This window comes from Pelophylax lessonae (genome assembly GCF_965119305.1).
Source record: "Pelophylax lessonae genome assembly, chromosome: 1".
Taxonomy (NCBI): domain Eukaryota; kingdom Metazoa; phylum Chordata; class Amphibia; order Anura; family Ranidae; genus Pelophylax; species Pelophylax lessonae.
Genome location: NC_138768.1, coordinates 429898552 through 429914873, shown reverse-complemented (window position 1 = coordinate 429914873; position 16322 = coordinate 429898552). Strand labels below are relative to the sequence as shown.

Genomic DNA, 16322 nt, shown 5'->3' with positions numbered 1-16322 from the left:
TTTAACTTTGTTTTTGTGCAGGAGCTCCCTCTCTCTTTGAACAGTGTGACTGGTCTTGTATTTTTACTCCTCCCCTCTAGTTTTCTGCAGGCAGCCTGTAGTGGGTGGAGCCTGATGCATCCTTCCCACAGCTCTGCTTTCTGCACAAGATACAGTGCTTTGCGAAAGTATTCGGCCCCCTTGAACTTTTTGACCTTTTGCCACATTTCAGGCTTCAAACATAAAGATATAAAACTGTAATTTTTTGTGAAGAATCAACAAGTGGGAGACAATCATGAAGTGGAACGAAATTTATTGGATATTTCAAACTTTGTTAACAAATAAAAAACTGAAAAATTGGGCGTGCAAAATTATTCAGCCCCTTTACTTTCAGTGCAGCAAACTCTCTCCAGAAGTTCAGTGAGAATGCCTGTGTTTATATGTACTATATGCTTTGCAGGGTAAGAAAATCTATTACTTCCCTGCTGACAGGACAGGGCTGTGCCTTGTTTACATAGAGCCCTGCCCTGCGTGTGTTCCGGACGATTAGCGGGTGCCAGCCAATAGATTACTCCCGGCAAAATACAAAAACACTCATGAACGCACTGTTAGCTGGATGAAGTGAGCATGGGCAATCGATAGTCTGCTGATCGAGCAGAGCTGGCTCGTTAGTGGAACGCGCACACTCACCCCCTACCTGTCAAGGTCTTACCTTACCCTCCTGTTGGCAGCCATCTTGGACATGTGCAGACTGCTGCCTCTTATAAACCCTGATTGCATCAGCACTTGCCTGCTGGCCGGGCATCGCACAGTGATTATGCTGCACACCTGATGAGTTGCAGTCCTTGCCCTTGCATTTGTGCTCAAAGGGGCATCTCTGCTAGCAGTCTTCTGTTCTCCATGTGCCTCTGTGTATGACCCCACATCGGCAGACGACCCACTTCTGGGCTCGACCCCAGCTTGGATGACTACCCGCTTCTGGACTTGACCCCGGCTTGTTCCTAATATCGCTTCCTTACTCTTGCTGTGCGTTTATTGTTGTTTGCTTAAATATATTTCTTTATTTTACCTGCATTCCTGTGTGGTCTGGTTTCCTGGCACCCTGACACTACCCAGAAGTGCCAGATCACGTACTAGGTACATGATCTGATGCAGGAAAGCTGCCTTGATTCCGTATATCTAGGTTATACGGTCGACAAGCGGCTAAGGAATACATTCAAATTAAGTTTTTGTGCCTGTACTTTGGCTTTGAGGCCTGTAATAAATGTAAAAGTCCTAATTAGCTTAAAGTACTGTTCATTTATTCATTTATGTTTTTACTTGAGTACAATAAAATGTAAAAATTATAGAGAAAGAGCTAGTGAGAAAACCTTGGTCCACTCTTAGTTTGCTTCCACGAATTATTGGAGACTGTTCAGGACATTTTCTACAGTTTTCAAATAACTGCAGCAAGGAATTGTCAATGTGTACCTAAATTTGGTACATGTGTATAAAGATGTGAATCATTATTTAGGACCTGCAAAGATGGGCTTTTGTTTGCATACCCCTAAAAGTCTATATGAATGCAAAAGCCACTTGAAGCAGGTCAAAAACACTTATCAAGGTTGTCAGCTGCAGGTCAGATATACCTAATAATGAATTTCAAAAGATCTCCGAAGCATCCCAAACTGATGCCATAGACAAAAGCTTAAAGCTGGTAGACAATGGTCCTCACTCAGTTGCACTGTGCCCCCCTGACAGAAGACCAAAGACCTTTGTCAATGTGCTTTGATGGGCAAATGCAGAGTATATTTGAGTTCAGTTTGAAATATTTCTATGGTCATGAAGAAATCTTTATAGGTTCAGCTGACCTACATTCTGGCCTGCTTCAGCTGCTTTTGATTTTTATAGGCTTCTATGGGAAGAGAAGCAGTTCATCAGCAAATTTAAGCCTGTCAACTGATCCTAAAGCTTACTGCACATTACAATTTAATTGTACGATCTTCAAGATTTAAAAAAAAAAAAGGTGTAGCTTGAGGGCTTATCTGAATGCATACACATTAAATAGATTGCTTGGGTAGAGCAATGTACGTCATAGTTATTGGTAGATCCTTAAGACGATTGTACAAACAAACTGTTCTGTGTGTAGCCAGCTTTACTTTAAACCATTTTAATCTGGGGTTCTGTGGAAATCCATCAAAATGGAAACCTAATTTTTCACTGTCTGCAAAAATTGGTATATCCAAAATTCTGTATGTGCAAAAAAAAAATACATCTGGAAAATGGAAGCTTCTGTATTGAATTGTATTTTAATTGTACTGCCCCCCTTTTATTGTAAAGAGCTGCATTAACAGTTGGCCCTAAATAAATAATGTATTTTAATAATAAGGTGTCCTTCCCCAATCGAGTTAGTGTAGGTAAGCCCTAAGGATGTAAACCCTTCACTTATTTGCCCTCTTTTAGTCTGGTAAATATACTATTGAAAGCATTTTGATATCTGTTTCATAAGTTCAAGAAATACCTGTTTGATCTTTTCAGAAATTTGGTGCTGCCCTTTGTTTTCTGGCTTTATGTCAGACACTTTTTATCCCTCCCTGTTCTTATTTTGGACAAGTCAGTCCCTATGCTAGGGATAAGAACACAGTGGGAATGGTTCAGTAGTTTAGGAAAAGACACCGGACAGGGCTGACACCTTTCAGTCCACAAAAAGCTGTGCGTTGTCAGCCCACACTAGAAAAGCAAGAGCTGGATGCATTTTTGGCAGATCAGAAAGTATTTTTCTGTTCTTGCAGGGCCTTTAAATGGATAAAACATGAGATGTGCATGTATTGCAGAGATATACTGCATATATGTTTGCTATTTTGCCTTTACATTACATACTGTTTGAAGGTCCCCAGCCCCAGGTGCTTTCTGTACTATACCATATCTTTCCCCATACTCTGACAGGTTCTGTCTGAGATCATTTGTGATATACGAGACAGACTTTTTCTTTTCCTGTGTTTCTTGTAACGCAAGCACTTATCTTCAGCTGTGCCTTGTGTAGTAAAGGCAGGTGCAGACAAACCGCATTAGTCACACATAGGGCTTGTGCAGACAGTTTTCAGACTCCGAAGAGAGTCCAATGCTATATGCTTTCAAGTACTTCTGAGTTGCTTTTTACCTGGATTAGTTGCTTTGATTTGATTTTCATATGCTGAAGGATTTGCATTGAGCTGCTTGTCAGTTGCAGTAAGCAGCTTTTAAATCGCATAAAGCTGCTTTAACTACCTCAATACTGGGCACTTAAACCCCCTTCCTTCCCAGACCAATTTTCAGCTTTTAGCGCCGTTGCATTTTGAATGACAATTGCGCGGTCATGCAACACTGTACATAAACCAAATCTGTGTCATTTTTTCCACACAAATAGAGCTTTCTTTTGGTGGTATTTGATCTTTTTTGGTGCACAAATAAAAAAAGACCGAAAAGTTTGGAAAAAAAAAATTTTTTTTTGTTTTATGTTATAAAATTTTGTAAATAGATTCGTTTTTTCCTGCACTGATGAGACTGCACTGATGAGGAGGCACTGATGGGGTGGCACTGATGGGGTGGCACTGATATGCAGCACTGATGGACACTGATAGGTAGCACTGATATGCAGCACTGATGGACACTGATAGGTAGCACTGATATGCAGCACTGATATGTGGCACTGATAGGCAGCGCTGATGGGCACTGATAGGCAGCGCTGATGGGCACTGATAGGCAGCGCTGATGGGCACTGATAGGCAGCGCTGATGGGCACTGATAGGCAGCGCTGATGGGCACTGATCGGCGGCACTGATAGACGGCACTGATGGACACTGATAGGCAGCACTGGTGGGCAACAATGGGCACTGGTGGGCGGCACTAATAGTAGATGGCAATAATGGGCACTGGTGGGCGGCACTGATAGATGGCATTGGTGGGCAGCACTGATAGGGAGAGCACCACTGGAAGGCTCTCTGAGCCCTGATTGCCATCCCTGGTGGCCATGGTGGGCATCCCTGGTTGTCATGGGTGGGCATCCCTGGTGGCTCTAGTGGCACCCCCCCCCCCCAGGGCTGCACTGGTAATCAATGTTCTGATTACCAGCACAGACCCCCCCTGTGATCAGTGAGTAATTAGAAAAACTCACTGATCCCCTGGCTGCAGCACAGATCGTCGTCTTCTCCTCACTGACAGGATCTGTGTGAGGAGAAGAAGAGATCAGAGCCGTTACAACGCCTTCATTTACATTACATGATGGCTGTGATTGGATACAGCCGTCATGTGATCAGGAGGGCCAATCACAGGGCCCTCCTGCCTCAACTTGTTGCTCTGTGTCCGAGGGACACAGGCACATCGAGATTGCGCCGCTGCACGTGCCCGCGGTGGCGCGATCTCGCTCCTTCTGCAGGACGTTCCTGAACATGCGTTCAGAAGGACGAGACTCCCACCCGGCCGTATATGTACACTGGCAGGGTGGGAGGTGGTTAAAGTGGTTGTAAAGGTACAAAGTTTTTTTTTTTTTTTTACACGAATGCATTCTCTGCATTCATGTAAAAAATATATATATTTCCTCCACAAGAGGAGATGTCCCCACCACACACCCCAGCCTCTCATCTACCGTCTTCCAAGGGCAAAGCCCATATTTAAAGTGATTGTAAAATAATTTTTCTCTTTCATTCACTGACAGACACTGCTTCAATTCTTCAGACCATTCGGTATTCTACTGTCACTCTTCAGGAGTAGGACTAGGTGGAAACTTTTTTTTTTTTTGGTTACGCCTGTGAAGCAGTCCCAGATGGTATACCATCACTTCATGCTATAGGACTTCCAGTTTTTTCTGCCTAGTCAGGAGTAAGGACCTGGCTCTCTGCTGGGATCTGCGGTCCTGGCATTTTTTCCTATTTAAATGGAATTTTTTACTTTTTCTTTATTATTTTTGTTCCTGTGTGAACTACAATCAACACTCGGACTGGGCGACGCACTGGATATTCTAGATCCTCACGGTCTTCACAGTTTGGCCTGCGTGCATGACCCAACTATTTGCTCTGCGCTAGGTTGACCGCAACATAGCCCCAATGGACAGGGGCTGACCGGCGAGTGTAACATCTCGCGACGTCGCATAGCCCTGGTCACTACAGCAGTCACGACCAGAGTCGCAGTGTACCTCGGGCCACAGCACCCCCATTCCAAGATGGTGCGGTGGACTGCTAGGAGTGGCACTCACCTGGTGACCGTGGTATTTATAGGGACAAAGTGGTGTTACGACCCTGTCAGGCATTCCTTCCTAAGGTTGTCTCTGGGTTTCACTTGAATGAAGACATTGTGCTACTGTCCCTATGTCTTAAGCCTAAATATCCTAAGGAAAATGCCTTACATTCCTTAGATGTGGTATGGGCGATCCAGGTTTACCTGGCGGTGACTGAACCTATTAGGAAATCCGATTCTTTGTTTGTTCTTACGGATGGACCTCAAAAGGAGCAGGCCGCATCTGCTGCGACCATTTCTACGTGGATCAGGCAGATGGTGGTGCAGGCCTACTCCATTAAGGGTCAGATTCCTCATTTCCTTGTTTAAAGTGCATTCTATGAGGGTGCTTAGTGCCTCCTGGGCCTTCCGTCATCAGGTGTCAGTGGTTCAGGTGTGCAAGGTATCTACTTGGTCGTCTGTACACACATTCACAAAGTTTTATAAGGTGGATGTACTTGCATCTTCGGATGTAGCATTTGGCCGCAAAGTTTTGCAGGCTACGATTGCTTCCGCTTCTTGTTGTTACCTGGATGGCTATGTTTTGCCTTGTTGGGAATTCTTTGTCGTTTGCTGTCTTTTTTCCCATCCCTCATGTTGACACTGCTTTGGGACATCCCAATGGTCTAAAGAATTGAAGCTGTGTCTGTCAGTGAATGAAAGAGAAAACTGGATTTTTATCTTACCATACAACCCTTTTCTCTGAGGTTAACTGACATGGCACCGACCCTCTTTTGGGATTGAGTTATTTGTTCTTCTCACACTGCTTGTTACAAACTGGAAGTCCTACAGCAGGAAGTAATGGTATCCCCTCTTGGACTGCCCCTACTCCTGAAGAGTGACAGTATAATACCCAATGGTCTGAAGAATTGAAGCTGTGTCTGTCGGTAAACCCCAGAAGAAGAGGATCGGGGGTTTTCTGTGCAATACCATTGCACAGAGCAGGTACAGCAAGTATGACATGTTTGTTATTTAAAAAAAAAAAAAAAGAAAACTGAACCCAAAAGATCTCTTCCGCTCTTGTTTCTTACAAATAAACAGTGCCACCCATCCAAGAAAGTATGGGAAAACTAGTACAGGCAGTCCCCGGTTTTCATACATCCACCTTACATACGACGATACTTACAAACGGAGGGAGATCACAGGAAGTAAGAGGAAATCTGGCCCAGGAAGGTAAATTCACTCTTGTAAGAGTTATCATGGGAAGGACAGACCGCTGGGTTCCACTCCTTCCCGCAAGCTACCGTCTGGTCAAGTACCTCATCTTGCCCCCCCCCCTTCCACATACATTTTTTTTGGCTGGTCTGGCCACCTTCCTGGGGTGGAGGCAGGGTGCTAATGGTGATGGGGCGTTAATGGTGATGGGGGCCGTGTGGGTGCGTGGCCAGCTGCCAGGCGATCAGTTGTGGGGGGGGGGGGTTGTACCTGGTGGGGGCTCCTGCCAGGGCCTCCCATCCTGCCTGGATCTGTCCTGAGGCCTGGTCTCCCCATTCTGGGTCCCTGTATGCATTTTGTTGTAGCCTGTGTGTAGGCCATGTTTGTGTAGTCCGGCAGCCATTTTCTTGTTTTCCTTTGCAAATAGCGGCAGCCATGACAGTGAAGCCCTGTGGGCGGTGATTTCAGTGGTGGGAGCCCCTCCTTATCCACTGGTGCTGATTCCTGGATCATAACTTCCTTATCGCTGCATGTGTAGTGCAGAATTTCCTGGTGCATGCAGGTGCCTGTATCGGCAGGTGGTGAGTCTGGTAGGATCCTCTCCCTTTCTGCTGAGGATCGCTCTGTTACTTGTGCTTGGTGACCGGGTGGTGCTGCAAGTGCGGTGGGGCTTGTCTCTTAGCAGTGTGTTACACTTTTGTGGGGTCCCCCTGGTGACTCATGGAGTCCTTGGAGTACGTTTCCCCACCTGATCCCCTCCCTGAGGCTGCGGGACCCTTCGGGTCCCAACCACCTGTCCATGCACTGACGGCTGTCCTGGAGTCCCTTGTCTCCCCCCGTTTGTAAGTATCGTCGTATGTAAGGTGGATGTATGAGGTGGATTGCGGGCGACGGGCTAGAAAAAAGCACCCCCGCCTTCCCCTGCCTCATCTGTCTCATCTGATCCTGAATCTGATTCCTCCACAACTGCGACCTTGCACGAAAAGGCGCTGGTATATGCACTGATTGTATCTGTGTGTGAGACCCTGCAGATGGACGACGCGGCTGAAGCTGCAACGGAGGCGCAGGTACCCTTTGGCACTTACAAGCCATCCAGAGCGGCAAAGGTGTTTCCTTTCCCTGCCTATTTTGACAGAACTGTCGCTAAAGAGTGGGGACGACCAAAGTTCCTTTACCAGGCGTTACCCCTTTGAGGAGTCCCTTCTTAAGAAGTGGACTATGCCACCAGTGATGGACCCTCCAGTTTCCAGATTAAACAAGGCAACCATGATTCCGGTGGAAGAGTCCCCAGCCTTTAAGGATCCAGCTGACCAGATGGCGGAGGCTGTGGCCCGCATTATGTACACATTAGCGGATTCAGCAATGAGGCCGGTATTTACCATTACCCTGGTGTCGCAAACTTGTCGCCGTGACTTGGAGGGTGAACAACTCTCTCCTTTGCTGAGCTAGTGGACCAGCTGGTCCAGGGGTTGCAGTTTATCTGTGATGCCTCCTTTTATGCAGCTACTCTGATGGCTCGGCTCTCTGTTTTGGTGGTGGTCCTTCAGGGCGTCTTTTGGCTTAAATATTGGTCTGCGAACCAGACTTCTAAGAAGGCCTTGACTGATCTTCCCTTTCAAGGAGATCGTCTGTTTGGAGCTACCCTGGATGACATTACAGGTCTCACAGTGGGGAAGAGTACCTTTCTTCCCCAGGCTACTAAGGGTAAGGAACCTCGTCGTAGGCTTGGACCTTCCTTCTCAGCTCATAAGAAGTTTTTTCGTCCCTCAGGATCGACTGACAAGGGCTCAAAGCCTTTCAGGGCCTCCTCTGGCGGCTCCAAATTAACCTGGTCTGGAAAGCCGAGAGCGGGCATTTCCATACCCACGAACAAGGCTCCTTCAGCATGAAGGTGCGCCTTCACCCGTATCAGGGGTGGGGGGATGTCTTCGCTGGTTTCCTGACCCGTGGACTTCCCTAGTGCAAGATAAAAGGGTCCACTAATTTCTTCGGTCCAGTTACAAGATTGAGTTTTGCTCTTTTACTCCGGCAAGGTTTTTTTCCTTCCAACCTGCTCCTGCCCGCAGACCGGTTACAGGGACTGTTTTGGGCAGTACAAGACCTGTTCCTTCAAAGGGTGATTGTCCCGGTTCCGACTTCAGAATGTTTTCAGGGTTTTTACTCAAACCTGTACACCAGTCCCCAGGAAGGAAGGCAAAATGCGTCCAATCCTGGACCTCAAGGTGCTAAACTGCCTTGTGCGAGAACAGAAATTCAGAATGGAGTCCATGTGAACGGTGGTGGCATCCCTGCGTCATGGGAATTTTATAGCCTCTATCAACATTAAGCATGCTTACCTTCGCATTCCAATATGTGCCAGTCACTAGCGTTTCCTCCGCTTTGCTGTGGGAGAGGAGCATTATCAGTTAGTGGCATTACCCTTTGGTCTCGCCTCTGCTCCATGGGTCTTCACAGAAGTGTTGGCTCTGGTGCTAGCTTTGCTATGCCAATGGGGGATTTCGGTACTGGGCTACTTAGACGATATCTTGCTGCGAGCGGAGTCTCCATCTACTCTGGTGGTGAACCTGGAGATAACAATACAGACTCTGCGGAAGTTTGTCTGGATTCTGAATTTTCAGAAGTCTGCCCTGGTTCCGTCCACAAATCTGGATTATTTGGGCCTTACTCTGGACTCGGCCAGAGTGCTCTTTCCTCTGAATAAACTCCAGAATTTGCAGGCTGCAATTCGTCTCCTGTTGTCCAAGAAATGGTCATCCCTTCGGACTTGCATGCGGGTGCTGGGCCTGATGATATCTACCTTTTGAGGTTGTTCCATTTGCGCAGTTCCATAGGAGGTCCCTGCAAAAGGAGATTCTGACCAAATGGACAAGTCTCCGCAGTCTCTGGACAATCCGATCTAGCTGAGTCAGGGAACAAAGGAGTCCCTGATATGGTGGCTTCGCTTTCCGGTGCTTCGGCTGGGAAAATCCTTCCTCCCCTTGAATTGGACAGTGGTCACCATGGATACCAGCCTGTCCAGCTAGGGAGGCTTCCTCGGCAAGCGTTATGCTCTAGGCATATGGACGCTGGAAGAGTCCAGACTACCAATCAATGTCCTGGAGTTCCGAGCGATCAGACTGTGTCTGGATCCTTGGACGGATCGTCTTCAGGGATGCCCTGTGCGTGTTCAATCGGACAATGCCATGGTTGTGGCTTATGTCAATCACCAAGGGGGCACAAGAAGTGCCCTGAAGGGTCTGGAGGTAGCCGGAATGCTAAGGTAGGCAGAACGGTTTGTTCCAGCTCTCTCCACCATGCATATTCCCGGGGAGGAAAATTGGCAGGCGGATTACCTCAGATGGCAGGCGTTGGACCAAGGAGAGTGGTCCCTTCATCCAGATGTGTTTCATCAGCTTTGTCTCTACTGGAGCACCCCCGAGGTGGATCTGTTGGCGTCTCAGCTCAACAGAGGTTTGTGGCTTGGTCAAAGGATCCTCTGGCAGACGCCACAGGCGGATTGGTGGCCCGGGGGGTCAGTATAGTCTGATTTCCGCCTTCCCTCAAGCTTCCTTCTCAAGTTTCTGCCAAGACTTCAACGCAGAATCGAGGCAGAAGGGATTCTGGTCTTCTTAGTGGCTCCAGACTGGTCTTGCCGGGCTTGGTACGCCAATCTGGTGTGGCTGGTCGCCAATGTTCCTTGGAAGCTTCCTCTCAGGGAGGATCTTCTGTCCCAAGGACCAATCTTCCATCCGGCTTTACAGTTGCTGGCTTTGGCGGCTTGGCTGTTGAATGCCAGGTGCTAAAGGATAGAGGCATATATGAGTCGGTATTTCCTACACTGTTAAAAGCTAGGAAATCTACTTCTGGGAAGGTCTACCATCGTAGGTGGAAGACGTACATTGCATGGTGTGAGCCTCTTGGGGTTCATCCTCGCTCCTTCTCAGTGGCTCAGATCCTAACCTTCTTTCAACGGGGTTGAACAGAAATTGGTCTTGAGTACCATTAAGGACCAGGTATCGGCTTTGGCGGTATTTTTCCAACGACCTTTGGCCACACACACCCTGGTGCGTACTTTTCTTCAGGGTGTCCGACATTTTGTTTCTCCAGTGCATGCTCCGTTTCTGCCTTGGGATCTTAATTTGGTGCTTTCAGCTCTACAGAAGCCTCCCTTTGAAAATATTCAGGAGATTCCCCTGCTTATGCTGTCTCAGAAGGTGCCCTTTTTTCGTGGCTATCACCTCTGCCCACAGGGTGTCGGAATTGGCGGAGTTATCCTGTCGTTCACCTTATCTGGTGATTCGCAAGGATAAGGTAGTGCCTCACCCTTGTCCGTCAGTCCTTCCTAAGGTGGTCTCTGACTTTCATTGTGTTTCCTTCCCTGTGTCCCAGGCCTAAACATCAGCAGGAAATTGCCTTGCGTGCCTTGGATTTGGTCCGGGCAATTAGGGTGTACTTGGCAGCTACGGAGTCTTTCTGGAGGTCAGACTCTCTATTTGTGCTCATGGATGGACCTCGCAAAGGGTTGTCTGCTTCCTCTGTGACCATTTCCAGATGGATCAGACAGACGGTGGTTCAGGCCTATTCCATCAGGGGTCAGGTTCCTCCTTACCCTGTCAAGGCACACTCTACTAGCGTTCAGTGCCTCCTGGGCCTTCCGTCATCAAGCGCCAGTGATGCAGGTTTGCAAGGCGGCCACCTGGTAGTCGGTGCACTCTTTTACAAAGTTTTATAAAGTGGATGTGTTGGCATCTGTGGATGCTTCCTTTGGCTGCAAGGTTTTGCAGGCTGCTGTTTAAGACGACCTGATCCTCTTTGAGGGTGTATTGCTTTCTTTAGGTGAGCTCCAGTTGTTTTGGTTGAGTCCCTGTTGCCTGGTTGGCTAATGTTTAGCCTTGGGAATTGTTTGTAGATTTTTGACATATTGTAAAATCCATTTCTCTGATGTTCATTGACGCACCCACCCCTCTGCAAAGCTATAATTCTCCTGACACTGCTTGTAACAAAACGGAGTGACTATAGCAGGGAGAGGGAGAATAACCCCTGGGACTGCCCATGGGTATAGCCAGAGGTTTTTTTTCGGCCTAGTGTCCTACTCCTTTAGGGGGCAGTATAACCCAGTGGTCAAGAATGACAGGAGCTGTGTCCATCAATGAACATCAGAGAAATGGATTTTACGGTAAGTCAAAGATCCAATTTTTTTGTCCGGAGTTGCACTTAAGAAATTTAACTATTTCAGCTTACATGAAAATTCAACCTAGTGTTACTTAACCCAGAACCCCACATTCACTATATCTGGTCTCCCACAGAACATGAAAATGCAATTGTTTTTAAGCATCATAACGCTCAGATGTGAACAGGGGCCATTGAAATAAATGCGATTTGGCTTGTTGAGTGTTTTATTGAGAGCTACAAGCTTCAAGCAGTAAATCGCTCAGGTGTTTATTTACTGAAGGCCTACAAATGTATGGCTAAATTCGCATCGCATTCGGCAAAAGTTGCTCATGACCCTTTTTTTGGTCCGCACCAGAATCTGATCGCATGGGTGTTCACACCTATGTGATCCGATTCCTGTCCGAATTGACAGTTCGCACTGCGATATGCAAACTAATCTGGAGGTGTCAATAACTTTGTATTGACACTCCCAGCGGTTCACATATGGCAGTGTGAACTGCCTGCGAGTCAGGTGCGATGTGGGAACCTGCAGTGGATTCGCAGGGTTCCCGCATAACACCAATGTGAATCGGCATTTAAGAACAAACCTACAGAACCAGGGTTTGTAACCGGGGGACTGACTGTAATAGGGTATAAATGATGATTTAAGCTGCCAGATGACAACCCTTTAAAGTTTCAACTTCTCCCCTTGTTTGAAAAGTCCTTGCTTATGACAGTGAACAAAGAGAAAAATGAATGCTCATGCTGACATGCAAATATTCCTTTTTTATTATTCAGGCTTATTTGGTTCTTTGTATTATTTGCATACTGGTCATGCACAAGAAACAGAAATAAATCAACCTTGTGTAATGAAAATGTGCTTCTCTAATGCTTAGACCAAGATCATCTTCTCTGGGTGCACCTGCGTCTCTTATGGGACCACTGACATAAAGTGCATAGCACACAGGCAACATTTTACTGCATAATGACCAATGTATACAGGACTGGATATGTGAATTTTGCCTTTGGCAAGACAAGACAATGAGGTTTAAGTAGGGTACACACTAAAAGAAAAATGGGCGAACGATCGTCGATTTTCCTTGTTTCACAGAAAAACTGGCAACCTATAAAGAAAAATTCGTACGAAAATACTCGTACGACAAAAGCTTTTTTTTTTATGGTTTCTGATCATGTGCAGTCTTATGTTTCTGATTTATTTCTTATAAAATGGTATTCATTGAACGGAAATCGTTTGTTCTGTTCCTGTACGAGAAAAAAATTTGACTTTTTGTTCAGAAAGTCAGAAATCGAACAGATTGTCCGTTTTTCTTTGCATGCTAGTCACATATCGAAAATGTAGAGGTTACTAAAGTTAAGAAAATTTTAAAAAATCGGAAGGGATTCAATGTGTTTGTAGTGTATTTATATTGTATTTTTGGACGACAGCTGTGCCGAAAATCGGACGATATGGTATTGTACGAGAAAAATTTTGCTTGCCCATTTAAATAATATTGGATGAACTGTCGTGATCTGCTCTCGATTTTTGGATTGTGTGTACGGGCCATTAGACAGGCTGCTCATATTTCATTTGTAGGCCTTCAGTAAATAAACACCTGAGCGATTTACTGCTTGAAGCTTGTAGCTCTCAATAAAACACTCAACAAGCCAAATCGCATTTATTTCAATGGCCCCTGTTCACATCTGAGCGTTATGATGCTTAAAGCAAAACAGTTGTCACTGAAAAAAAGTAGGAGTTGCTTTTTGGCAGATCGAGCTTATATACTTCAATGGGAATGCCTGAAAAAATGCGACATGAGCGTTTTACGAGCGCTTTGTTGCTTGTTTTCAAAATAGCAGCTCTCCAACCCTAATCCCATTCCCCTAGCAATTTTATATAGGCTAAACAAAAACGCCTGAGGCTGTAAAACGTTTATAATATGCTTCTAAAATGCTTGTAATGCACTTCTAAAAACACTCAAAAACTCTCAAATAAAAATGCCAATGAAGCGCTACGCTCAAGTGTGAATGCAGCCTAATAGTAAAAAGTGTAAAAGATTTGTTGTCTTTAGGACAGCACAAAAAGAGGAGATACAGTTTGGGGTGATCTTAATTAACCGGTTCTACACAATGATGGATGCAGATTTCGTTACGTGTATCATAAAGTGGCCGTATACGGCTCAGTGCTTATAAGCAGTGCATCTAATTCAAGCACTACTTGTGATAACGGGGCCATGTAGTGCTGTCCTTGGACATAATGAGTCCTTCCAACTGTAGAAATTGCTTATTAGTACATTTTCCAACTGGATGGAAGACATTTGTGAGAGGTTAAATAATAATCTTTTTTCTACAGCGCAAATAAAACAACTATTTCAGCACCTGTGTGCTACTAACCGACATTACCTGATTCAGAGAAATGAATACGATTTTAAGCTGCTTTTTCTTGCCATAAATACAGACAACCATCATAAATGGTAAATGGTGCAATAAGCACAGTGTAACGGACTTGTAATATTGTGAGATTCTGCTGTTCAAGTCATTTGGAGTCTTTTATGGCCCTTTGTTACTCAAAAGGGCACTCTAGTGGCCAAATTTATATATGGCAAAGTGGACATTTTATTTCATGTGTTATGATCTAAACAAAATGACTTCTGAGACTGAGCAGAAATGTTTAGTGTAGTGTTTCTGAGCCTTTTATTTTTTTTAGTCAAGGCATCCTTTAAAATTCTGCACTGCTGTGTCACCCCAGGCATTCTAAAATATAAGAAACTAAAACTAATCGTTTTACATAACGTAGGAACGTCCACACATGTAGGACAACCAACATTAGAGGTGATTTATTCTTACAAAGCAATATACCTTTGCAAACTGCTACTCACTGGTATCCCAGTATTTCTCTTCTCCCTCAGTTTTTCTTCCTCACTCAGCTATAATGACTCCAGTGCTGACGGAGAGGGGCAGGGGAGGGGCAAACAAGGATGCTGTGCAGGCACCTGACAGCCTCTTTATCAAATAATGATGTAATTGGTTGTTAGGATGGCTGTGGCTAGAAGGTTGTAATGGTGCACAATGAAAATCTGTGACTTTGTGTAACTAAAAGGCAGGCTTCATCCTCCGACTGGCTTGTTTACAATTTTTTTAGCAATTTTAGGCGTTTTGACAAAGCACCACTGAAGGCACCCTGTTTGAAAAAGGCTGGTCTAGTGCCTCGCAACAATCAACATTTTCCTATGTTGAGGCAAAAAAAAAAAAAAAAAGCGTGGCAGCAAATCATTTAACTTTGAGAATACTGCTTTTACCTGTTGTGATCATTTATAAAAGCCATAAAATTATCTGTTGCACCTCGTAAGAAGTTTTTACGTTTTTTTGTTGTCAAATTGAAACTGCAAAATCAGTCTATTGCGCTTTTAAACGATTTGTAGTATTTGAACATCACTACTTGGAAATCGTATAATATGCATATGAGGACTTACATGCCCCATAGTATTTAGAAAATTGACGATTTTGCTGCTCTGCCTTATACGGTTACTTTTGTCAGAAAGGTTGACGCAACCAGTAAAAAACCTAACCCTAAGCAAAAACTTTTTAACTACAAATTACATTTTTGTCCTTATTTTCAACTGCAAATAGTCTGATTTACTAAACCAAACACCCAAAATGCCCTCACAGTTTCTAATAAGAACCAATTATGACTAGGCTTATGAATGAATCTGAATATATGGTCTCTAACCGCTCTTTTGAAGAAGCACAAAGAAATGGACAACATTGAGGACGGTAGATGCAGTGGTCGGCTAAGGAAACAGTGCAGCAGATAAAAGACACATCAATGCTTACTTCCCTTTGACATTGGAAGATGTCTAACAGAACTGGAGGAAACCAGTGGGACCCAGGTACACCTTTCTACTGTCTGGAGAAGTCTGACCAGAAGTGGTCTTCATGGAAGAATTACGTCTAAAAAGCCATAAATCAGACATGGAAACAAGGCTAAGTGACTCCACTATGCACGAAAACATAGGAACTTGGGTGCAGACAAATGGAAGCAGGTGCTCTAAACTGATGAGTGAAAATTTGAAATATTTGGCTGTAGCAGGAAGAAGTTTCTTTGCGAAGGGGAGTGGTACAATGAGTATCTGCAGGCAACAGTAAAGCATGATGGAGGTTCTTTGCTAGTTTGGGGTTGCATTTCTACAAATAAAATTGGAGATTTGATCAAGATCAATGGTGTTCTCAATGCAGTTCTCATCATGCCATACCATCAGGGAGTCGTGAGATTGGCCCCAAATTTATTCTACAGCAGGACATTGACTTCAAACATACAGTCAATGTCATTAAGAACTCTCTTCAGCAGAAAGAATAATGAGCCCTGGAAGTGATGGTTTAGCCCCTGATCTCAACATAGAGTCTGTGTGAAATTAAATGAAGAGCTAGAAGGATTTGAAGCAGCCTACATCCATAGATCTTTGGTTGGTTTCCTTAAGATGTTTGGAAAAGTGTACCTGTAGAGTTCCTTCAAAAACTGTATGCAAGTGTACCTAGAGAAATTGATGCTATTTTGAAGGCAAAGGGTGGTCACACCCAATATTGATTTAATGTGGATTTCTGTTCTGTGCTTTTTTAACTCAGTTTGTTAATTGATAAAAATAAACTTTTCACACTTCCCAAAAACTTTATTTTATTTTACAGCATTTTTCACACCTGCCTAAAACATTTGCGCATCACTGTAAATACCCCCATATTTGCTTTAGTTACCAAATCTGAGCCTCACACTTGAGGATATCACATCACCTGAGGTTGCTGCCTGTTAAACTGAACCTATGGCTAAAATTTGCCAT

At 44.9% G+C, this 16322-nt stretch overlaps 1 protein-coding gene across 1 annotated transcript in view; it reads left to right on the top strand.

The window, feature by feature from the left end:
* The window catches only part of CORO2A (coronin 2A), a 237248-nt gene that overhangs the window by 184259 nt on the left and 36667 nt on the right, over positions 1 to 16322 (top strand). The gene's annotated exons all lie outside the window — the stretch shown is intronic.